The sequence below is a fragment of the Panthera pardus genome, unplaced genomic scaffold (genome assembly GCF_024362965.1).
Source record: "Panthera pardus isolate Hobbes unplaced genomic scaffold, ASM2436296v1 HiC_scaffold_8, whole genome shotgun sequence".
NCBI lineage: Eukaryota > Metazoa > Chordata > Mammalia > Carnivora > Felidae > Panthera > Panthera pardus.
The window spans coordinates 30,588,620-30,614,390 of NW_026527013.1; the positions used below are offsets into that span (position 1 = coordinate 30,588,620).

The following is a 25,771-nucleotide window of genomic DNA, read 5'->3' on the forward strand; positions in this document are numbered from 1 at the left end:
CTGCAAAACATATAACGTCACAGAGAACTGCTAGCTCTTGTTATGTAACTTTATATGGCACATTGATTACATTAATGACCCCCATTCTTTTACTTTTTTATTTCTTTTTTATTTTTAAAAATTTACATCCAAATTATTTAGCATAGAGTGAAACAATGATTTCAGGAGTAGATTCCTTAATGCCCCTTACCCATTTAGCCCATTCCTGCTCCCACAACCCCTCCAGAAACCCTCAGTTTGTTCTCCATATTTATGAGTCTCTTCTGTTTTGTCCCCCTCCCTGTTTTTATATTATTTTTGTTTCCCTTCCCTTATGTTCATCTGTTTTGTCTCTTAGAGTCCTCATATGAATGAAGTCATATGATTTTTGTCTTTCTCTGACTAATTTCACTTAGCATAATACCCTCCAGTTCCATCCATGTAGTTACAAATGGCAAGATTTCATTCTTTTTGATTGCCGAGTAATACTCCATTGTATATATATACCACATCTTCTGTAATGATTCATCCATCAATGGACATTTAGGCTCTTTCCATACTTTGGCTGTTGTTGATAGTGCCGCTATAAACATGGGGGTGCATGTGTCCCTTCAAAACAGCACACCTGTATCCCATGGATAAATGCCTAGTAGTGGCATTGCTGGGTCATAGGGTAGTTCTATTTTTAGCTTTTTGAGGAACCTCCTTTTCCAGAGTGGCTGCACCAGTTTGCATTCCCACCAGCAGTGCAAAAGAGATCTTTCTCTGCATCCTCACCAACATCTGTCATTGCCTGAGTTGTTAATGTTAGCCATTCTGACAGGTGTGAGGTGGTATCTCATTGTGGTTTTGATTTGTATTTCCCTGATGATGAGTGATGTTGAGCATTTTTTCATGTGTTGGTGGCCATCTGGATGTCTTCCTTGGAGAAGTGTCTATTCATGTCTTTTGCCCATTTCTTCACCAGATTGTTTTTTGGGTGTTGAGTTTGATAAGTTCTTTATAGATTTTGGATACTAACCCTTTATCTGATATGTTGTTTGCAAATATCTTTTTATTTTGATGAGGTCCCAATAGTTCATTTTTCCTTCTGTTTTGCTTGCCTCTGGAGATGTGTTGAGTAAGAAGTTGCTGCAGGCAAGACCAAAGAGGTTTTTGCCTGCTTTCTCCTTGAGGATTTTGATGGCTTCCTGTCTTACTTTTAGGTCTTTCATCCATTTTGGGTTTATTTTTGGTATGGTGTAAGAAAGTGGTCCAGGTTCATTTTTCTGCATGCTGTTGTCCAGTTTTCCCAGCACTGGTTGCTGAAGAGACTGTCTTTATTCCATTGGATATTCTTTCTTGCCTTGTCAAAGATTAGTTGGCCATATGTTTGTGGGTCCATTTCTGGGTTCTCTATTCTGTTCCATTGATCTGACTGACTGTTCTTGTGCCAGTACCATACTGTCTTGATGATTACAGCTTTGTAGTATAGCTTGAAGTCTGGGATCGTGAGGCCTCCTGCTTTGGTTTTCTTTTTCAAGACTGCTTTGGCTACTTGGCATTAATGACCCCCATTCTTTACGCTCTCCTGTAGCCCCAACTTTCATCAGGTGACTTCGCAATTCCTTTCAGTAAAGAAGGCACAATCTACTTCCTCATTTTTTTAACGTTTATTTAATTTTGAGAAAGAGGGGAGGGGTGACAGAGAGAGAGAGAGAGTGGCGACAGAGGATCCAAAGCGGGCTCTGCATTGACAGCAGAGACCCCAATGCGGGGCTCAAATTCATGCGCCATGAGATCATGACCCAAGCTGAAGTTGGATGCTTAACCAACTGAGCCACCCAGGAGCTCCTACTTTCTCATTTTTGAATCTGGGCTTAGTTACTTGCATTAGCCCTAGGGATATTAGCAGACATGACACAACAAGATCTTAAAAAAAAAAAAAAAAGACACCTGGGAAAAAACAGGGGAGGGATTTAAGACCTATTTTGAAAAAAACAATGAGGAAACAAAAAAGCACTTGGGCACTTTTGCTTGTGCTTGCTCCCTCAGCAGGAGAACACGTGTAGGATGGTGTGCTATAGGATGAAAACCACGTGGAGCACAGCCCCTGGCAGCTTGGTTTCAGACGAGGCTACCCTGCAGTAGGGCATAGTCAGCTGAGCCCTGTGAGTCAAAGTGAGTCAGGCTCAGATCAGCCACGCCCAGCCCCATCAACCGCAGCCTGCAGACCCAGGAGCTCACTCAGTGCTTACCATCGCAGGTGCTGAGTTTTCTATCTGAATTTCCTCCACTTACAGATAGTTTGAGGGTTACAGTGACGGAGCCTGCAATTACCCCAGGAAAGACATGAAATATTCTACTCCCAAGAAAGTTATATGGCTGTGTCAGTTTTGCCTAGTTATGTCATATCACTGTGACAACTGACAACTGATATAGTATAAAAGACCATTGCATAACACCATCAATGTCAAAAACTCTTGGAAGTCAGTGTCTTCTATTTATTTGATGCTCCAAATAAAAGCAGCAGCAACAGGCACAAGATACATGTTTTTTAGAAAAAAGAAAGAAAGAAAGAAAGAAAGAGAGAAAGAAAAAAGAAAGAAAGAAAGAAAGAAAGAAAGAAAGAAAGAAAGAAAGAAAGAAAGAAAAAGAAAAAAAAACCCAACAGGGATCTAGCTTCTTTGACAGTAGTAGAATGTTTCATGTTTATCCCTGGGGGAACTGTAGGGTGAATTACTGTAACCCATCACTTGTCAATAAAATCACAAACTAACTTTACACAGAAATAGCCAGAAGCTAATTTAAACATTTTTTGGAACCAGGAGGTAGAAGAGATGGGTGTGTTGTAATTCAGCTTTTTTCTTTATCATTCATTAAGGAACTTCAAACCAAAGTTCTTGCATCAAAAAGGCTTTCAGCTTCAGACAGGGAGGAACTGAAGTTATAATGTTAAGAATGTTTTTGAATGGTTAGTAGTCCAGGTTTTTCAAACCCCTTCACATATGGGTAAGAGAGGAGTCAAATAAAAGTTAATTCGAATAAAGATTATTCCATTTTTCCTAATTGTAGCGATAGATTTGTTCAATATAGAAAGTGGGGAAAATACAATGAAAAGAAAGCAAGTAAAACTATTTCCACCATTGAAATAAAATCGCTGTCAACACACTGTTATTTCAAAGGTACTTTAATCTTATTTTATTTTAGTAATAGTAGCACACTTTGAGGGACAACGCTAGGAATTTTACATTCATCTCTTGCCTTAATTATCACAACCCAGTGAGTTGGTATTGTGTCCATTTCTAGGTAAAGAAAATGAGAATATACTAACAGAAATGATCCTGGCACGGTAGCCTCTCCCTGCTGGTAGAGAGATTCAGCACTCCTTCGCTCCAGTTCTTTTTCTTTTACCTAACCTTGGAATATGGAAAATTCAAACTTAGACAACGGTAGAGTGACAAGCATCTTGAGCTTGTATGCCTCCATCGCCCACTTCAACCATTACCAACACATGTCAGGTTTGTTTCACAACCTCTACCCACTTGTGCTCCCTGCCTTTTGCTCCAGCTTCCCAGGAGAACTTCTGTATGGGTAGATCACTTAAGGATAACTTTCTCTGCAGATCCTCAAGAATAAACCTGAAAGAGTCTCATACTTTCAAAGAGGCAAGTTTGCTCTGTCAATTTTGCCCATGAAAGAAAACATGCTTCCTGCCTACTGTAGCTGGCTGAGCTTTGATTACAATGAAGCACAAAAAGGAGGGAAGGTACTGAGTTCCAGGAGCTGGGCCAAACATGTAGACACTGACACGAAATGTACATATCCACCTACAAAATAAGAAGGAATAGGATGCTACCTAGTTGCAAAGCACCCTCATGTGTTTCATCATATGTGATGGAACTTTTCCTCTTTGCAAAAAACTGCCCTGTTCCAGGTATTACTTCCCTGGCTCCCAGAGAAAGCCTCTGAGGTACTGAACTGGACTCTTCTCCCCTCACTCCTTCCTACCCAAGGACCAGGTCCTTCTTCAAGAACAAGGCTCACATGCTTGGCTGTGCTACCGTCATTCACCCTGAAATGTATAAGTGGTTAATATTCATGAGGGCTTCTACCAGAAAGTCTGTAGGGGCATATGGAAACCACAGCCTCTGTTCTTAGCAAGTTTGCACCAAAGCGTCTGAGTCTATTTACTCACAATTTGCTGATGTTTTGACATTTCCCTGCTGATTTGCCTCTTGAATGAACGCCTCATGACACATTCCTGATCAGAAGTGATATCCCAATGAGCCAAAGATTGGCTTCTCCTGTTGCCATGGGCCATCCCATCTCATTTTCTCACAGAATAAATGTTGCACTCCAGGCAAAATAGAAAAGGTGGCAGCCCTAAATGTCTCCAATTTCTGTCTCTTCCCCTAGTCTCTGTAGCTGACAAAGGAGAGGAGAACCGCCGCGCGCTCTACAGCAATTACTTTTGTATGATAACGTCTTTCACTCCAGTCTTGTGAGACAAGAATAAAGACATTACTATCATACTACTTTTTGATTTTTTAAAAGATTTTAAGTAACCTCTATGCCCAGCATATGGCTCAAACTTAGGACTGCAAGACCCGGAGTTGCATGCTTTACTGACTGAGCCAGCCAGACACCCCATACTATTTTCTGATTTAAAAAGTAAAACATGTTTGTTGTCAATACAACGCAAAAAGTGTAAAAAGTATAAAAACCTGGAAGGCAAAACTGCCTCTTGCATCTCACTCCCTAGCCCTATTTACTTAAGTTTTTTCCTTAAAACTGGCTATTGTGCATCTGACGTGCATATTTCTAGGCATTTTTTCAATGCTTTGAAATATACACCTATATATGTTTTTAAGTATAGCTATGCACGGTATAAGAGAAACATATATCAACACATTCATTCACATATGTGTGTGATTCATTCGGCACGTTGCATTCAATCTAAGATGCCACTGAGTATAGGATCTGTCATTATTTTATGTATACCACCAAGACTGTTGCCTGATCCATAGCAATTGTAAGACACCATCAACTATAAGACTCTACTTATAATAATGCGAAAGCTGAAAAATGCCTACCTTGGAATCAATGAAATATGATCTGTATCTTATTCTTTTCCTCTATAGTATAGCAAAGATACATTTCCGCTTCGGTGCAAATGGTTCCACCTTTTTTTTTTAACTGCCTCACGTTAGAACAGTTAGCGGTCCTACAATTTATTTAGCCATTCTCATACCGCTGAACGTTTAAGTGGCTTCCTGATTTACTATTAAGATAGCGCTGGATGAACACACACTGGCATAAACTTTCGCATGCTTACGTGAAAATTTTATAGAGCGTAGTCCTACAGGTATAATCATTGAGTCAAAGGTTATGAGCCACTAAAATGTTTATAGGTACTGAGAAACTAGGAGCTTCCTTTTCCCAGACAAGAACACCGTGGTTCTGAGGAGTCGAGCACCTTGCTCCCACTCATGTGGTCAGTAAGGCACAGAGGTTGCCTACTGTTTTCTGACTGGGGCAGTCCTCTCAAATACACACTCACCCTCCTCTGTCCTTTCCATTGTGGATTCATCTTTGACAGAACATCAAATAATTCATGACTTTAACGAGCATGCGTTTTAGCCCTTGGAGTGAGGATTTTTTTTTCCCCAAGTCCCTGAGGCTGACATTTTTGGGAACAGCATGTTGTGGGCATTTAATGACCTGTGACGGCAAAGACACCTAAATTATTTGTACACACATGTGAGCAATCAGATTCAGGGCTGACTGGTCCAGCTCAGTCAAAGCTGCTGCCACTTTGTGGGAGAAAAGGAAAAGAAGGCATGGGGAACTTCGTGGTTCTATGGAGTGCTGTGATTACTTGTGAGTTGTGCTAAGTTAGATTGTCCAGACTTCATGGTCTGTCCCAATTTTGTAGGCTTTGAACTGATCCTCCTCTCTCCACCAATAAGGAGGAGTGACCGCTGTAGACCTAGTCACATAAAACCAAGCAAATTTCTGCTATCATCACGCTCAAGCAGTGTAAAATGGAAATAAAAGCTTATTTTATTAAAAAAAATTTTTTTTTAACATATATTTATTTTTGAGACAGAGAGACAGAGCATGAATGGGGGAAGGTCAGAGAGAGAGAGGGAGACACAGAATCCGAAACAGGCTCCAGGCTCTGAGCTGTCAGCACAGAGCCCCACGCGGGGCTCGAACTCACGGACCGCGAGATCATGACCTGAGCCGAAGTCAGACGCCCAACCGACTGAGCCACCCAGGAGCCCCTAAAAGTTTATTTTAAAACCCATACAATTATTCTGGTTCACAGTCAACACAATCCAAATCTCCTAAAACAGTACTTCACAAATGTTACTGTGCATATGAATCACTGGGGCCCTTATTTTCATAATTCAGATTCTAATTTAGTAGGTCTGGGATGGGGCTCAGATTCTGCATTTATAGTCTGGGTGATGCCTATGCTGCTGGTCCACAGACCCCTCTTTGAATAGCAAGGTCCTAGGGCAGCAGTCAGCAAACTACAGCCTACTAGTAGGTCAAATATGGCTATCAGTTTTATAAATAAAGTTTTATTGGAACACAGCCCATTGTCCATTTGCTTATGTATTATCTATGGCTATGCACTGCAATGGCAGAGCCAAAGTAGTTATGACAGGGACTTTATGGACTGCAAACCCTATATCTGCTGGGTGTGTGTGTGTGTGTGTGTGTTTCCTTCCTGGCTGTTCAGAAAGAACTGTAGCTGAAGGGGACTTTTCCTCAAACTTTAAAAGAAAGATTTCACAATTCAATCATGGCTCCTGTCATCGAAACCATTGTTTTGATTCCGAGACCAAAGCAGGAACAGTGCTCTTGGTTCCTAAAATGAGCCTTTTCTGTGTTTCACTAGTTGCTTAATCTGCCATCAGTGAGGAGCTAATGTTGACATGGCCCCTGGTGAGAAAGGGAGGAGAGGACACAGGATGGCCTTACTCTCTCAGCAAGGGAGACAGCCTTTGATGGGATTAACTAACAACTCCCTATGGTAACCACAGACAGCCACTATGCTAAAATCAGCTGAGATGAATTTTCATTATTTATTCACTTTCAAAGGAAGGTTGGAAGAACCAAAAAGTTCTCTTTGGGTCATTGGAAAGCTGCATGCATGTTCATGTTTATGTTATTTTGTGTATGTACTGAATCTTTACTAGATTATAATTCTTCATGGTCAGGAATGACGTAGCCCTTAATTTTGTTTCCGAAGAAGCAGATCTCAAAGCGAAGATCTGAGTGTAAGTAGTTTATTGGGTGGTGGGGGAGGGGGGAGTTCAGGAAACCAGTAAGGCAGTGGATAAACAAGAAGAGAAGGCAGTGGATAAACAAGAAGAGAAGGCAGTGAATGAAGAGAAGGCAGTGAATTCTGGGTGTGTTGTTGCTCAGAAGGTAACATCCACCTGCCTCCCAGTGCTCCTGAAGTGTCATCCTGCTGTGGAACTCTGGGAAATGAGGTGAAACTCATCAGAATTATCCCACGGAAAGCTGCAAGTGCTGGAGATTTTCTATACCAGTTCTCACCCCTCAATCATTGGTTGAAGGGCTCCTGGAGCGATGTATGTTAATTTTCGGGCATATCTGACTAAGAAGAGGCAGCTACTGTCCATTGGAAACAGCCAGAGGGCACTGAGGGTAAGGCCTGACGGTACACACAGGGCACTGTGAACCTCTGGATGGCTTAGCTATTTCTGCCTGCCATGCCTGAAGTTTGCACAAATGTGGTGCTTACTAAGTGTGCAGGGCCCTATTCTGGATGAATCTAGACATACAAACCGAACTGTCCAGAAATTTGCATACGAACCAAGGGTTGAGACTGCTGAAGTGAATTTGATCACTTGTGGGCAAGAGAATGACAGAGAATGCTTCATGCTATAGTGAATGGGAAGAGAAAGAAGAAAGCTACCTTGGTGCTTGATGGGGTTCAGGACACGCTGCCCCAAAATATGGCACCTTGGCATATTGAATAGTTTGAGCTGAAGGAGTTTAAGAAAAGGGGAGAAGCAGGAAGGTCATTTCCCCTCCCATCCTTAGTAGGTCATAAAGCACTTGTGTGAGGGGGGCCCTCCCTGCATGCAGAGGAAAGGAGCGTCCATACCTCCAAAGATGAAGGGACGCCAAGAAGATCCAGAACTAGAAGGCCTAGTCTTTTATTTTAGTCTCTGACCTATCGTATTTCTTCACAACTCTTTATCAAACCTAGCACAAAAAATACTCAGGTTTAAATGTTTCTTCAGAACTTCTCCTTTTGAAGCCTCCTGTGTCTTCTAAAACTTATTTGAAATAAATTTGTATGCTGTTGGCCTGCCAACCTCTTTGTCAGGCCCAGCCAGGGACCCTCAGAGGGTTGATGCAAACTTTTTCCTCCCCTACAATGCTCTAGGCACAAAAGGGAGGAAGCTGACAAGCTAATGAAACGAATAAATTGAAGTTCTAATTCTTCACTCTTTTCCAAGCCAAGCATATAGTTTTCCTTGGTAAAATGCCATACCTGGGGTTATAGTAGCCATTAGAGATGATAGTCAATAGATGATATAAAAATTGATACAAGAGTGATCAGGGCTCATGTTTCAGGGACAAGAATTTTGACTGAGCGTCAAGGATTGGATTCTCAGGACATAGTTGCTGAGACAGAGTTTACCATGTGGGAGGTTTTATCTAAGGAGCATCCTTGGGACCGACACCTGTGGAAGGGAGGGGAACAAAGCAGGATTGAGCAGAGAGAGAAACCACGCTGAGATGCAGGCCCAGTAACAGCTTCTGCCAACTGTCCAAGGGGCTCTGCAGCTAGACAGGCCCTCCTGAGGTGTTCCCAGCAGGGCTGAGATGACCAGGCCATTGTACTCCTAACCATCTCTTTCATATTGGACCCAGAACAGACAAGTGATCCCTGTGGCCAAGGCCATGCTGCAAGGAGCGGACAGCCAAAGGTGGTCTGCTGCCAGCATTGCTGGCAGCTGGGAACGAGCCCTTCACTGAAGAGAGAGCTGGTGGTGCCCCACCACTGAACATTCTCGGCTTCCCCCTCCTTCAGTACTCTGCCCCCAGCACAGGCTGTGACGATTCTCCAGGGTGAATCACCAGGGTTACAGGATTTAAATTTGATGTGATTCTCAGGCTTCACGGCCTTTTAGATCTTCTGGAACCCGCTCTGCCTTCACCGCTGTTTGGTGTTATGGGACTATATAACTGATCTTGTGGAGGCTCAATTTATTACACATCACCGTAGACCACCTGGGATGTGGGGTAGATAGGTACTTAAAATCTGTTGTGCTTGCCATCCAAGTCCTGATATTCAGATTTCCATACTCTTAGTTACATCCTCTTGGACTGCCAGGAGGTGTCTGCATGGACGGTCTGTATTTAGACACCACAATAATCTGCAATTCAGATCATACAACGTCACCTCAGTTTTCCTTTTCCTGGAACTTGCAGGGGGAGGCTGTCTTAATAACTATTTTGGATTTCATGGAGTTGGGCATACAGCATACAACGATATGTGTGTGTGTGTGTGTGTGTGCGCGCGCGCACGCGTGCACGCGCGCACGCGCGGGTGTTGGGGGGCAGGATTCCTAGCCTGGCACAAGGAAGGGAAGAGTCCCAAGAAGAGCTGGGGCTGAACTGTGAGCAGCACAATGTAAAATGGAGGCTAAGAAACATCAACATGGTCCATGCTTATTGGGAGGAAATATTTTCAGTCCTGCTTCACCACTTAGGGCCACGGTGAGTCCTCAGTATTTATTATTCCATCCAAGAAATCTTTGTCAAAACCAAGGTAACCAACATTTACTCCTATATTGTCTTATATGAGGCTTACAGTTTTATCTCCTACTTTTTGGTCTATGACCCGTTTTGAGTTAAATATTATGGATGGGATGGGAAGGGGGTCCAACTTTATTCTTTTGCATGTGGATATCCACTTCTCCCAGCACAATTTCTTGAAAAGACAATTCTTGTCTGCCATTGAATTGTCTCAGCATCCCTGTCAAAAATGAATTGACTATACATGTAAGGGTTTATCTCTGTATTCTTAATTCTATCCCACCTGTGTGTCTATCCCATGCCAGTACCACACTATCTTATTACTGTAGCTTTGTACTAAGTTTTGAAATTGGAAAGTGTGAGTCTCCCAACTTCATTCATTTTTAAGATTGCTTTGCCTGTTCTGGGTTCCTTAAATTTTCACATAAATTTTACCATCAGCTTGTCAACCTCTGCAAAGAAGACAGCTGAGATTTTGATAGGGATTGTGTGGAATTTATAGATCAATTTGGGGAGTATTGCCATCTGAACAATATTGTTTCCTGATTCATGAAGTGGAGATATCTTTCTATTTATTTGGGCCTCCTCTAATCTCTTTACAGAATAATATTCTGTAGTTGTCAGAGACTCTATTTTGCCCTGCTTTGTTAAGGTTATTGCTGGGTATTTTATTCATTTGGATGCTGTTTTAATAGGAATTGTTTTCCTAATTTCATTTTTTATTATTCCTTGCTGGTTGTCTCAGCTAGCATTGCTATAACAAAATACCACAGACTGGGTGGCTTAAATAACACACATTTATTTCTCAGAGTTCTGGAAGCTGGGAAGTTAGAGATTAGGTTGTTAGCATGATCATGGTCAGGCTCTGATGAGGATCCTTCCTGGCTTGTGGATGCCTGCTTTCTTGCTATGTCCTCACATGGGAGAGGAAGAGGAAGAGGGAAAGAAAGTCTGGGGAGAGACAGCGAGTCACTCTCTGGTTTCTTCTTATAAAGGCACTAAGTCCATCATGAGGCCCTTACCCTCTTGACTTTATCTAAATCTAATTATCTCCAAACCCAAATGTAATCATATTGAGGGTTTGGGCTTCAACATATGGATCTGGAGGGAGCACAAACATTCAGTCGATAATGCTAGTAAATAGAAATAGAATTGAATTTTGCATATTAACCCTGTACATTGCAAACTTGATGAGCTTATTTTTTCTTATCATTTTGTAGTGGTTTTCTTAGAATTATCTCTAAAGATAATGCCATTGGCCAACAGAGACAGTCTTAGTTATTCATTTTATTATTATTTTAATGTTTATTTATATTTGAGAGAGAGATAGAGAGACAGAGACAGAGAGAGAGAGAGAGAGAGAGAGAGAGAGAGAGAGAGAGAAAGAGAAAGTGTGAGCAGGGGAGGGGCAGAGAGAGATGGAGACAGAATCTGAAGCAGGGTCCAGGCTCTGAGCTGTCAGCACAGAGCTGGATGCAGGGATCAAACTCACAAACTGAGATCACGACCTGAGCCGAAGTTGGACGCTTAACCCACTGAGCCCCCCAGGTGCCCCAGTTACTCCTTTCCAATATAAATACTTTTTATTTCATTTTCTTATCCAATTGGACTGGCTAGAATCTCTAGATGATGTTGAGTAGAAGTGGTGAGAAACGATGCTTTTGTCTCATTCATGATCTTAGAGGGAAGCATGTAGTCTTTTACTATTAAGTATAATGTTAGCTGTGGGTTTTATCAGGTTGAGGAAGTCAACCGACTAAGCGTAACCGACTGAGCCAACAAGGTGCTCCAAGGGCATTAGATTTCTAAAATGTTTTTTCTTTAGCTACTGAGATAATCATGTGGCTTCTGTTTTTTATTCTTTTGATATGGTGTTTTCACACTGACTTTTGGATGTTAAAACAACCTTCAATTTCTGAGATAAATCTTACTTTATCATGGTGAATCATTTTTTTTAATGTTACTGGATTCAGTCTGCTAGTGTTTTGTTGATGATTTTTATGTCTGTCTTCATAAGAAGTATTGGTTTGTAATTTTCTTTTCTTGTGATGTCTTTGTCTGAATTTAGTGTCAGGGCTGTATAGGTCTGTACAGGGCTGTACTGGTCTCACAGACTGAGTTGGAGAGTGCTTCTTCCTTTTCTGTTCTTTGGTGGAGTTTGTGAAGAAATGTTATTCATTTTCCTTAAGATATTTAGAAGGATTCACCCATACAGTCCTCTTCCTGTGTGCTCTTTCTTCGTACAAGTTTAAAATTACTAACTCAATCTCTTTACTTATTATGGGTGTATTCAAATTTTACATCTCTTATAGAGTGAGTTTCAGAAGTTTGTGTCTTTCTAGGGATTCCTCTATTCCACCTAAGGTATCAGATTTGTTGGCAGATAGTTTTTTAAAAAATATTTTTCTTTACGATCTTTTTAGATTAGAAAGAGTAGCATCTTTGGCACTAAACTCATCTAGGTCCAAATCCTATTTTATTTACTATGTTATTTCCCCTCCCCAAACCTTGGTTTTTTATTCTATAAGATGGAAATAATTTAATCTTTTCATTCTTTTAACAAATATATGTGGAACATCTACCATGTGCCAGGCGCTATTTGTGTGTGGGGGTGAGGGGCTCAGCAGTGAATGAAACTAAGTAACTTCCCCTCATGGAGTTCATATTTCATCTTGTCATGAAGTTTAAATACAATACAATGATAATAAAGCATTCCTGGAATATAGTAAATGCCCAGTGAATGATGGCTATGGTAACCGTATCTTTTCCTCTCTGTGTTATTGGATGCCAATTCAGGTTCTCTAGGGGAAAGTGTTGGATGGCTTGCTTGAAGTCTGAGGTCTTTCTCACATCTCATCATAATCAATTTTGCTCAAATACAAGCATAATTGCAGCATTTTCTTTTATGTCTAACTTCTAATTATCTATAAACACATGCTTTTACGAGATGGTTCTCATCCTTTGATATATGATTTCACACATTTAGCTAGTCAAAACCTTACGTGACTAGCAAGCTTGCTGCATTAAGACTCAAGTTGCACAGGGACACCTGGGTGGCTCAGTCAGTCAAGCATCCGACTTTGGCTCAGGTCATGATCTCATGGTATGTTTGAGCCTGGCATTGGACTCTCTGCTGTCGGCACAGAGCCTGCTTCATATCTTCTGTTCTCCCCTCTCTCTCTCTGCCCCTCCCCTGCTCATGATTTCTCTCTCTCTCTCTCTCAAAATAAACTTTAAAAGAAGGACTTAAGTAGCACAAACCTGTGGTAGACTCATTTACAGACATCTTAATTTGCATGTTTTTCCCATGTATTTTTTTTCTTTTCTCTTCCCTCACTCATGCAGATGGCAAGCTCTCTTGCCTCTTGCCACACACACAGAAGGGTGTGTATGTGTCTGTGTATGTGTGTGTGTCCTTAGCAGCAGAGAATGAGGCTGTCCTGGAAGTGCCCTTGGTTGATATCTAGACTGCCAATGGGACTAAATGCTTAGGGTCCCTGGAGATACCAGAAACTCCAGCCTTCCCAAGGGTTCCAGTCTCCAAGTATGGCCCTGAGGCAGGAGTCCCACCAGAACTAAGGGATGGTGCGAGCTGGAGGCACTGTGGACTCTCAGTGGTAACCACGATAGGTTAAAGTTGATGAGCAGAGAAGCTTTCCTGAAGTTGTGATGCTACACAGCCTTTAGGATGTCTGTTATCTTCAGAAAGGAGTCTCTCTAATAGCCCATCCACCACCAGTCAGCCAGGAGATGTGGACTCTGAATTGGAATTGAGTGGCTTTAAAAGAGATAAAGAAGGGGCGCCTGGGTGGCTCAGTCGGTTAAGCATCCGACTTTGGCTCAGGTCACGATCTCGCACTCCGTGAGTTTGAGCCCCGCGTCGGCCTCTGGGCTGACTGCTCAGAGCCTGGAGCCTGTTTCGGATTCTGTGTCTCCCTCTCTCTCTGACCCTCCCCCGTTCATGCTCTGTCTCTCTCTGTCTCAAAAATAAATAAACGTTAAAAAAAAAAATAATACAAGAGATAAAGAAGTAGAAGTTTTTTTCAATGTTGGTTTGTTGGGTTTTGTTGGGTTTTTGTTTGTTTTGCACAGGTAAGCTCCTGAACTGAGAGTCATACTTGCTAAGTTAGCCATGGGTCAGGAACTAGTTAAAACTCAGGACTTATGACTCTGTCCACTTGGCACATACCTCTCTTCTGAGAATCTGCAGCTAAGAAGTGTGGGGAATTCTCTAGCCATTTGACTCTGTGCTCCAGTACTTTCCAGCATCAGTTGGCTTTGACAGAGTGATCTACAATGAGAAAGGGGTGCAGAAAGCCAGCACAGAGTATGATTCACATGCAACCCTAAACAAAGCAGTGGCTGAGTGATTTTCCTGGAATTCACTAGATAGTGATGAGGCAATGAGGGGCCCATTTACTGTAACAGATGGCCAGGGACATTCAGAACTTGAGAGCACTTCAAATCTACCTTCCAATTTACAAACCCAGTTCCCAAAGGCTGTGGGTTCACTGAAGGCAGGAATGGGCTTTTATTGGCTCCCCACTGTGGCTTGCACAGTGGCCGGCATAGGGCAGGCATCAATATATACACACAAATTATAATTAATTAACATATTAATTATATATTAATTAATTATAATTTTATATTGTGTATTTTATATGTTACATATATTAACAATATTATTAATTATATACTGTATTAATTAATTATAATTTTATATTGTGTAATTTATATACATTACATATATAAATATATAATTGCTTGTATATAATTGTATGTATTAATTAATTAAAACATCTCATTATTGAAAGCCTACTATGTTCCTGAAATTGCTCATGGCACTGGGACATTCAATCCTATAAACAACACGGTGAGGTAAGTTGCTCAAAGTCTGAGTGAGTAAGTGGCAAGGTTCTAGGCCTGGTCTCACTTCAAACTCACCGTTTCTTTATGTGTTTGAGTCTCTGTAGGATAGTGGTAGATCTGGTCATAGTCAATTATTTGGGGTTTAACTTGCAATAGTAGGGAATCAATAAGGAAGCAATTCTATTTCCTCCTTACTCATCCTTTTAACCATTTATCAATTCAGTGAAAGAGTATATATATTGAGTTATACATGCCCGATACTTGTCCCTCTAAATTACTGTTCAAATCAGTAGGAAATTTACAGAACTGAGAGGAGTAAAAGAAAGAATATTCAGGTTCCAAAAATATCTAGTTTTCTATATCTAGACTTCTTGCTGAGGCTGCCTAGGCTGATGGAAAGGTTTTACCATTTGGAATCAGGAGACCTGGGTTTAAACATAGGGTTTATAATAGCTAGTAAAATCAGAACTAAGAGCTCACTGATCAAAGCTAGCTAGTTTTTGCACTGGGAAGTTAATTATCCCAAGTCTCAATTTTCTCATCTATACAATGGGAATAATATTCACATGTGCAGAACTTGTGAGGTAACAGATGGTATAATTTGGCAACAAAACCTAAACACACATAACCTTTACTATCATCACTGTAATTATAAGAAAAGGTGTATATGCACTCACATATAATAGACCTTGGGGACAAGGTCACATTGGAATTTGATAAATTCTAAGGTTGGCAAACCTTAGAAATGTTTCTGCTACATATGAGGAAATGTAGAAGGAGGCTAGGGTAGGAAGACAATGTACAGTTGTGTACTTTTGAGGTGTACAAGATCACCGGACCTGGGGAGGTGGGGAGGTGGGCTGAAATACAAGTGATGCTTGTTGAGAGGCATCTATAAGAAACATATTTCTCCTTTGTATAAATTTTCTACCAGAGAAGGCTCCTATTTGCATTAACACTGGGAGAATCTTTCTATAATTTGCTGTTTCCCTTAAAAGCAAATCCTGAAACAAGGACCTGGGTGCAAATAGTTTATTTAGGAGGAGATACCAGAAAGCACAGTGAAAAAGAAAAAAAGAGTGAGACAGGAAAGGGGGAAGTCAATTATTTGTGCACTGTTACAGTGCATTATTAAACTCATTTGTACTTGGGCAACCAGAGCGCAACCCCACTGAGGTCCCTCTGTGGAAAATTTGGAGAAATTGTCAACCTAAGAATGAAAGACTAAGACAGTTATTCACTGACTTCTATCCCTCATTGGTTGAGGACTGTCTCTGGGACACTAATTACCCCACATTTTAGAGCCTGTTCACTTGGCAGAAAAGTGGACAGACTTCCCCACTTACGCTCTTGAAATGGGACATGGGCAATGCACATGGAACTGTCCATCACAGCGGTTCTGAAATTGGATGGGCTAAAGGAATGTGTTGCAGGGCACAGCTTGAGGCTGAGAGTTTTGCCAAGAATGCTCAAGCAGATGTGGGTTTAGAGAAGGGGCATACTAGGGAGGTCCCCTGAATTTACACTGACGTGGCCAAGAAATGATGTTATTTAGCACTTATTTTCATTCCATTTTCCTTCCACTTGGTCTCCTCGTGCCCATGAATCACACAGAACTTGGAATCAACTCCTCCCCTCTTCCCTTAAAAAGCCATCTGTGTAGCCATGCATATGACTAGGTACAGAGGACATTTAAAATGATGACCTGGCTGTTCGTAGATGAATGCAGACCTGCTGACTCATCAAACTGCTTACATACCCCAGCCAAATAATTCTACCATAAGCACAGTCTCCAAGGGCTCTGAAGTATTTCTCTCTCTTTCTCTGTATCCCTTTTTATTTCATTTACATACAGTAATAGGAGATTATGGTCTGAATAACTGTAACAATTTCTAATTAATTGAGGTATTTATTCATTCAAAAAATAGCAAGTGTTTTTGAGTGCCTGCATCATGTCAAGCTCTAGAATACAGAAGAGAACAAAGTTTAAAATTTCTGCCTTCATGGAATTTACTTTCTATTGGGGAATACAGAATGAGAAGAATATAATGAAAGAAACTGAGTGATGGGAGACAAAGTTTCCAGTGTAAAAAAGGAGATTTCAAAATGGAGCAAGCAAGCATAGCCAGGACAGTCTCTTTTTCAAGTAGGGTCAGGAGGCCATATGGGAAGAGAAATTTATGCACATGCTCACTGCAGAAATCATGAACTTTTAAAAAAAGCCTTCAGCCAGCTGCAAGCCCTCAGCCTGCGGTTAACTTTCTCCTCACCATGACTCCTGAATCATCTGCATTCATCACTTCCAAAGGAGCCAATGCAATTGAACAAATTTCAATCCCTCATTTGCATATTAGCTCAACCAATCACAATTAATTTAGTTCCAGTTCATGTTTTGCATAGAAGACCTGAATGATAACTACATTTGTAGTCTTTGCCTATATAACTTTGCCCCCTCTTTGTCTTCTGTGGAACACAATTTAGGTTTCTACTTAAATCTGTGACCCTCAAATTAGAATTCTATTTGCCCAAATAAATGCTTATTTGCTTAAATTTTTTGGTAAATTCTTTTTTGGTTGTCATCACTTAATGTGTCCAGAGCCACTGACTCTAACCCCCCAGCACTGCTGCGGACACAGGAAAGATACTTCCAAAGACCACTGTTCTCTTGCATAGTCCCCAGGCTCCTTTTAAAGTTAAACCTAATGAAGGAGGCTGTGGGGCTTCATGAATGACATGGGAGCAAGACCATCGCTTTAAACCAGCCTCTCTTTCCCCATTTCCTTCTTTCAAAAGAAAGATATATTTTTGGAAATAATGGAACAGCACATTAAAAAAATTCAACTTAGCTTCTGGATTACACAACTTCTTTGAAGTTTCTAAGGCAGTGCTGAAGGGGTTCAGAGCAAGTTTCCCCCAAATGTGCCACTTTGGCATGTGGACTATTTTGAGCTGACCATCAAGTAGCTATAGTCCTCCTACTCATCTGGTTTTGTCTGCCTGCCTGGGACAGACAGTTCAGTTCTTTCTTTTGGTTACCTTTAGGAGTGGCTCTGGACCTCAGGAAGGTAGTACCTTTTGCTCCTTCTTTGGGGACCTGTCTTACATCCAAGGGGTGGTTATTTAACACTGCCAGAAATATTTACTATTTGTCCTGGCTGAAAACTGGCAAGAATTTTTTAGGTAGATGTGTAGTCAAAAGTTGGTTGGATTGGAAGGTGATTTTCATAACCTGATAGGAACTCTTTTGACGCCTTCTTCCCTCAAGTAAGATTAGGACTATGTAGCTGGAAGGAAAGGCTCCAATTGAGGATAATATAGTTGGATGGGTGACTCAACCCATCGTATCATTCAAGTTATAATTTAATTCTTTGAGGAATTGGGATCAAGTGTCCTTATGTCATAAATCCTTACAAAACTAGAAATGGGACCCCATAAACAATTCAGTCCTTCTGCCTGTCCTTTGCATCAATCCCCACACTTCCCCTATTTGTGTTATCTCAGAAGGCTTAGAAGCTCTATAATATTATAACCTCTCTGAGAACTCTTATCTAGATCATCCCTAGTTCTCGAAAGTTAAAAAAAAAAAAGGAAAAAGAGGAATTTTTAAAAATATAAATGGCTATAGAAGTACCCTTGCCGAAAATCTAGCCCACAGTTTCCATAAGGTTACTTTTCAAGGATAAAGGCAAATCTTAAGTGTCTTCTCCACAAATAACAGTAGAAAAATCCTTAGCCATCTGAGCAAATAACTTTAATTTATTGCACCTGCCAAAAAAAACTAAAAGTTTGGCTCCAACTGTTCTATTTTTTTTTTTAATAAATAAGTGAGTTTTGCATTAACATACTTCTCTCATGGCTAAAAAATTTAAAACAATAACTAAGATTCCTGTTTCTGCTTATCTGTATGCTCATATATGCTGTAAGTATGTGGTGTTTTCTACCTCTGAATGACACCGCTGAAATTAATTTGTGGAAGAGCTTTGTTTAATTGGCTTAAAAAATCAAGCACTTGAATAGATTTAATATTCACAAAAATTGTCAAAAACCTAATACCAACCCAAATAAGTTTCAAGAGTATGTGATCTATGAAAATATTCAATTATTAGTATAATTATACTAACCATGTTTTTAGAGTTATCAGCACTAAATGTAAAACTTTTATTCTGCCTCTGTTTACTTAAAATTCAAATAAATTGATGATATCTGTCACAGAGTGTTTTTTAAAAATATCTTGATGACTGGCTTTGATGTCTCATGAAGTTTTAATGAGTAACCTAAGCATAACTGTTAAAAACAAGTAAATTGAACTGATGCAAATAAAATTTTTAGGAAAACTTTAAATAGCTTCCCAAATCTCTTTGGTGATCTAAAATCTTAAAGTTTTACTGAGTTGGTTTAAGTGATGAGTTAATTCATTAAACATGTAGATCATTTCCAAATAAGACAAAATGCTGAAACATTAATTAGTGACCATTGGCTTATCTAATTTTAGCTTTCTAATTACAGAGGAACTAAAGATAAATCTGGATCTCTTAGTAAACATGCTTTTGTGCAATACTAGAAGACTGTATCATAAAAAAGCACGTTTCTAGAAATTATGAAATGTGTTCATAAGTTTGTTAATCTAAAGAATGCTGGTGTAACAGTTCACAATTGCTTACTAGTTTTACTTGGTTTGGGTTTTTGAGGGTTAAAAATTCTAATTAATATATGTAACTAAAGCCACTGGAAATAATAAGGGAAATATTTTCTTATGCCAGGAAAGTAGGATGTGTGTTCTTGGTTAGAAAATATGAGGAATGGAAATATGTTTTTGTTGAGGGAAAAGAAAGTAATTTTGTCCTCAAGTGAGGCTGGTTATTTAAAAAGGGAAAAGTTAGAACAAATCTGATTGTAAAAAATATTGTAGAAAGATTATGGAAAAGGAATCTTTGGAAAGAAACTTTGATATGTTATCTAACTGACTCTTAATGCAAAGGCAGCAGTAAGACAACCTATAAAGATCGTGGCATGTGGATAAAGTCCATTCTGCTCTTGCGAAAAAGAAAAAAAGGGCCCCTCATTGCTGGACTTCTGCCATTCTGATGTCTTTGTAACATGGCAAGTCTGCTCCTGAATCAGAGAAATTAAGGTAGGTGAACAATGGCTGTAAATTAAACTAATAGTTGGAACAATGGGAAACTTGGTTCTTCCTGGCTCCCTGGAAAACCTCATTTTTTTTTTGCATGCCTTCACCCACCATAAGGCATTTAAGATGACTTAAATTATGAATAGACATTGGTGGGGAGACTCCTACAATATTGCACAGTCTACCAGCAATTTCTGACTTACCAGGTTCATAACCCTGGAAAAGCTTTTTTTGTTCCTAAAGACCTCAGCCCTCCTCCTTTTGATCAGTCCTGCAGCTGGACTTTATTCAGTTGCCACTTAGTATAGGTTATCAATATGTATTATTGTACTTTATTGGACATTACTGTATATAGGTCTTCTACATGGGTTTAAACCTTCATCTGCTGCAAGGCTGATGCCCTCACAGTAGCAATGTAAGTGTGAGAAAATGTGTTTCCCACTTGGGGTATACCTTACATGATGCCCAGTGATCAAGGCACCTATCATATGAGCATGAGCAAGTCATATGAGCCTTAACATAAACTTTGCAAACTTTTTGTAATTCTATTAGAGTCAACCTTCTACTGACCTCTTGTTGTCTCCTGTATGACCAGCCACTATAAATTTCTAGTGTCTTATACTCAAGCTTATCATCAGGTTAAAAAAGAAAAAAATAAAAAGGCTTCCTGCATCCCAATTTAAAGGATCCTGTTGGACACAGTTTAGTGCCTGGTGATTGGGCATTCTGGAAATGTCATCAGAGGATGGCAGCACTTGAGGTCCATTAGAAAGGACCTTACCAAGTGCTCCTAATCACTGACTGTGCTGCAAAACTAGAAGGCATTAAACCTTGGATACACACAGCTAAAGAAGGCTCCATGTGACACCTGGTCCTGTACAGATTTTGGAGACCTCCAAATCAAATTGACAAGGAAGAGATGTAGTTGACATTGAGGTGGACTGCTTCTACCCAAGATGACAGATCAAGACCTAATACTTTAAACATAAAATCGTTCTCCTTATTTTCCTTTCCTTTACTCTGGCATTGACCTGGAAAGATAACACCTTCATCTGTAACTCCCAAACCACTGCTAAGAGGGGTAACCTTTGGAATTTAGAACATTTTGTTGAGTATAGTTGACACATCATGTTACATTAGTTCCAAGTGTACAGCATGGTGATTTGACAAATGTACACATTATGTCATGTTCACTGTAAGTATAGCTACCACCTGTCCTGTTACATTGTTATTACAATATCACTTGCTGTATTTCTTAAGCTGTGTGACTTTTATACCCAGGATTTATTCATTCCATAACTGAAAGTCTGTATCTCCCACTCCCCTTCACTCATTTTGCCCATCCCACCACCTCTCTCCCTTCTGGCAATTACCAGATTGTTTTCTGTATTTATAGGTCTGATTCTGCTTTTTGTTAATTCTTTTTTTTTTTCCTTTAGATTTCACATATGAGTGGAATCATATGGTATTTGTCTTTCTCGGTCTGACTTATTTTACTTAGCCTAATACCATCTAGGTCCATCCATGTCTCAAGTGGCACAATCTCATCCTTTCCTCTGGTGGCATAATATTCCATTATATGTGTGTGTGTGTGTGTGTGTGTGTACACACACACATCACATCTCCCTTATCTATTATCTACCAATGGACACTTAAGTTGCTTTCATATCTTGGCTATTGTAAATAATGCTATAATAAACACAGGAGTCTATATATCTTTTCAAATTAGTGTTTTCATTTTCTTTGGGTAAATAGCTAATAGTGAGATTAAGAAATCCTATGGTATTTAACTTTTTATGGAATCTTCATACTGTTTTCCACAGTGGCTATACCACTTTACATTTCAACTGACAGTGCATGAGGGTTCCTTTTTCTCTACAACCTTGCCAACACTTGTTATTTCTTGTCTTTTATTTTAGTCATTCTGACAGGTGTGAGGTGATATCTCATTGTGGCAATTTGTATTTCCCTGATGATTAGTGATTTTGAACATTTTTTCACGTGTCTGTTGGCCATCTGTATGTCTTTTTTTGGGAAAAATGTCTATTCAGATCCTCTACCCATTTTAAAATTGGACTGTTTTTTGGGTGTTGAGTTGTGTAAGTTCTTTATGTATTTTGGATGTTAACCCCTTATCAGATATATCATTTGCAAATATCTTCTCCCATTCAGTAAGTTACCTTTTTGTTTTGTTGATGGTTTTCTTTGCTGTACAAAAGCTTTTTATTTTTATGTAGTCCCAATAGTTTGTTTTTGCTCTTGTTTCCCATGCCTTAGGAGACATATCTAGAAAAATTTCGTTTTGGCCAATATCAGAGAAATAACTTCTTGTGTTCTCTTCTAGGATTTTTATGGTTTCAGATCTCACATCTAGGTCTAATCCATTTTATGTTTATTTTTGTGTGTGGTGTTAAAAAGTGGTCAAGTTTTATTCTTTTACGTGTGCCTGTCTAGTTTTCCCAGCACCATTTACTGAAAAGACTTTTTCCCATTCTACATTCTTCCCTCCTTTGTCATAGATTAATTGACCTTATTATTTCTGTGCTCTCCATTCTGTTCTATTGATCTGTGTGGCTATTTTTGTGCGTGTGCCATGCTGTTTTAATGACTACAGTTTTATAGTATATCTTGAAATCTGGAATTGTGACACTTCCAGCTTTGTTTTTCTTTCTCAAGGTTACTGTGGCTATTCTGGGTCTTTTGTGGTCCATACAATAGAGTTATTTGTTCTAGTTCTGTGGAAAACACTGCTAGTGTTTTCATAAGGACTGTGATGAATCTGTAGATTTGCTTTTGGTAATATGGACATTTTAGCAGCATTTGTTCTTCCAATCCATGAGCATGGATATCTTTCCATTTGTGTCATCTTTAATTTCTTTCATCGATGTCTCATAGTTTTCAGAGCACAGGTTTTTTACCTCTTTGGTTAAGTTGATTCCTAGGTATTTTATTCTTTTTGGTGCAATAGCAAATGGTGTTCTCTTAATTTCCTTTCTGCTACTTCATTATTAGTGTATAGAAATGCTACTGATTTCTGGTATTAATTTTGTATCCTACAACTTTACTAAATTCATTTATTACTTCTAGTAATAATAACTTCTAGTAATAATGGTGGAGTCTTTAGGGTTTTCTATATATATAGTATTATGTTATCCACAAATAATAGGAATGTAACTTCTTTAACAAGATGGATGCCTCTTCTTTTTCTTGTCTGATTGCTGTGGCTAGGACTTCCAGTATGGTTACAAGTAATGAAATTGTATTAGTAATCAAAAAATAAAAGCCTAGGACCAGATAGATTCACGGGTGAATTCTGCCTAAGATATCGATTGACTGATTGATTGAGACAGAGAGCGAGCATGAACAGGAGGGGTAGAGAGGGAGAGAGAGAATCCCAGACAGGCTCCACTCCCGACGCAGGCCTCGATCTCACAACTCTGAGATCATTACCTAAGCCCAAATCAAGAATTGGATGCTTAACTGACTGAGCCACCCTGGTGCCCCCTACCACACATTTAAAGAAGAGTTAATACCTATTCTCTTCAAACTATTCCAAAAAAATAGAAGAGGAAGGAAAGCCTCCAATACATTCTATGAGGTCAGCATTACCCTGATACCAAAACCAAAGACAGGACCAAAAAAAAAAAAACAAAAACAAAAACAAAACAAAAAAACCTATGGTCATCACTGATAAATAAAGATGCAAAAATCTTCAACAAAATATTAGCAAACCTCATACAACAATTCATTTAAAAGATCATTCACCACAGTTATGTGGGATTTATTCCAGAGATGAAGGATGGTTCAATATTTGCCAATCAACATGATATATTACATCAACGAAACAAAGGATAAAAATCATATGATCAACTCAACAGATGCAGAAAAAGCAGCTGACAAAATTCAACACAGATTCATGATAAAAACCCTCAACAAAGTGGGTTTAGAGGAAACAAACCTCAACATAATAAAAGCCATATATGAAAACCCACTGCCCACATCATATTCAATGGTGAAAAACTGAGAGCCTTCCCTCTAAGATCAGGAACAAGATGAGGATGTTTACTCTTACCACTTTTATTCAACACAAAACAACCTTTTATTTCAGGTTAGGAGAAACTAACTGTGACCCTCACTTTCATAAGCAGAGCAAACTATCTTATAGGTTAACTGCCCTGAATTTACATAATCAAGTTAGAGAGAGGACCTACCAGGAGGCTTTCATAATTCAGGATCCATTCCTTTGGCAAGTTCCTACTTTCCTGGTTAGGGATAAAGTAAATGAGGCTAAAATCAAGAACCTCTTCATTCTTGAAATTGTTGCACAATCCACTGTTAAAGCAGTAGCTGCCCAACAAAGATTCTTCGAGTTTCTGGCCAAAGCTGTTCTTGGTAATAAGATAGCCCCTGATAATCTTTTAGCTGGGCAAGGAGTCTGTACCTTTTGCTGCATATGGATAAATACTTCACAACAGGTAGAATTAGAAACTACTAAGCTACTTAAATTGGCCAAGTCCCTAAGGGACCTTCAAATTTTCCCTCAGGATGGTGTAACTTTGTACTTTCTGGTATTTTTAGTTGGTTCTCTTCAGGACTTGGGGTTCTTTTGCATTCAGATTTACAAGTTATACTATTAGTCATTAAGCTAATCTGGATCTTAATTTTTATGTTTAAGTTGTTTATAATGTGGATTTTCTGATGTTGTTCTGCTACTCAAAATGCCAAAATAATGGTTGTTCAAGGACTTGAAAATATTCACCCAACGTACTTTTTGACAACAGGAAATGAAACTTTACTTGATGTAGCCTAAAGTCCTTCTCCCTAAAAGGCCTCTTTGTTACTCAAATGTGGCCCTAGGACTCCCACATGACAGACATAAATATATATAAGAACATGAGACTCCCCATTACAAGGGACATGATGGACCCAGAGCAGGTACTAACCATTCTAGCAACACAATGGAACCAAACAGAAAGGATTCATCATTGAAGCTTCTTGTCAAAAAACAAAAGGAAAAAACAAACAAAAAACAACAAAACAAACAAAACTCAATCAAAAGGGGAAAATGTACAAGAAGATTTCAATATGGAGCAAGCAAACCTAGCTCTTTTAAAAATAGGGTCTCGGGGCGCCTGGGTGGCGCAGTCAGTTAAGCGTCCGACTTCAGCCAGGTCACGATCTCGCGGTCTGTGAGTTCGAGCCCCGCGTCAGGCTCTGGGCTGATGGCTCGGAGCCTGGAGCCTGTTTCCGATTCTGTGTCTCCCTCTCTCTCTGCCCCTCCCCCGTTCATGCTCTGTCTCTCTCTGTCCCAAAAATAAAATAAAAAACGTTGAAAAAAAAAATTAAAAAAAAAAAAATAAAAATAGGGTCTCTTTTTAAAGAGAGCCTCTTTTTAAAATAGGGTCCAGAGGCCATATGAGAGGAGGAATTGATGGACATCCTCTTTGCAGAAGCCATGAACTTTTAAAAAACTTTTCAGCCATCTGCAAGCCCTCAGTCTGCACTAAAGTTCCTCCTCACCAGGACTCCTGAATCATCTGCATTCATCACTTCCAAAGGAGCCCGTGCAGTGTAACAAATTTCGATACCTCATTTGCGTAGTGACCTAATCAATTCCAGTTAACCTGGTTTCAATTCGTTTTGCACAGAGGACCCACATAAGAACTACATTTGTAGCCTTTTGCCTATTTAACCCTGCTCTCACTTTGTCTTCCTTCGAACACAGTTTAGGTTTCTACCTAAATAGGTATCTTCCAAATTGAAATTATAATTGCCCCAAATAAATGCCTGTTTGCTTAAATTTTCAGTGAATTCTTTCTTGGTCAACACTGAGAGGTCCTTTTTTTAGATAACCTGGTCAGGGGAGGCCATTTCAGAGGGGCTAATAGACCAGAGGCATAAATGACAGAACCACCTTCTTATGCAGAGGGAAATACAAATTAAAAGGCCCTGAGTGGGAAAGGGCCTATTCTGTTAGAGTGTCTGAACCAGGCAATATGG

At 39.6% G+C, this 25,771-nt stretch overlaps 1 long non-coding RNA gene across 1 annotated transcript in view; it reads right to left on the reverse strand.

Annotated features, from left to right (window-relative positions):
• Window positions 1-241: 241 nt before the first annotated feature.
• The window catches only part of LOC109279068 (uncharacterized), a 50,251-nt gene continuing 24,721 nt past the window's right edge, over window positions 242-25,771 (reverse strand). Inside the window, exon 5 of the long non-coding RNA XR_008420571.1 lies at window positions 242-681. This is a non-coding gene — a long non-coding RNA (uncharacterized LOC109279068). The remainder of the gene's footprint in view (window positions 682-25,771) is intronic.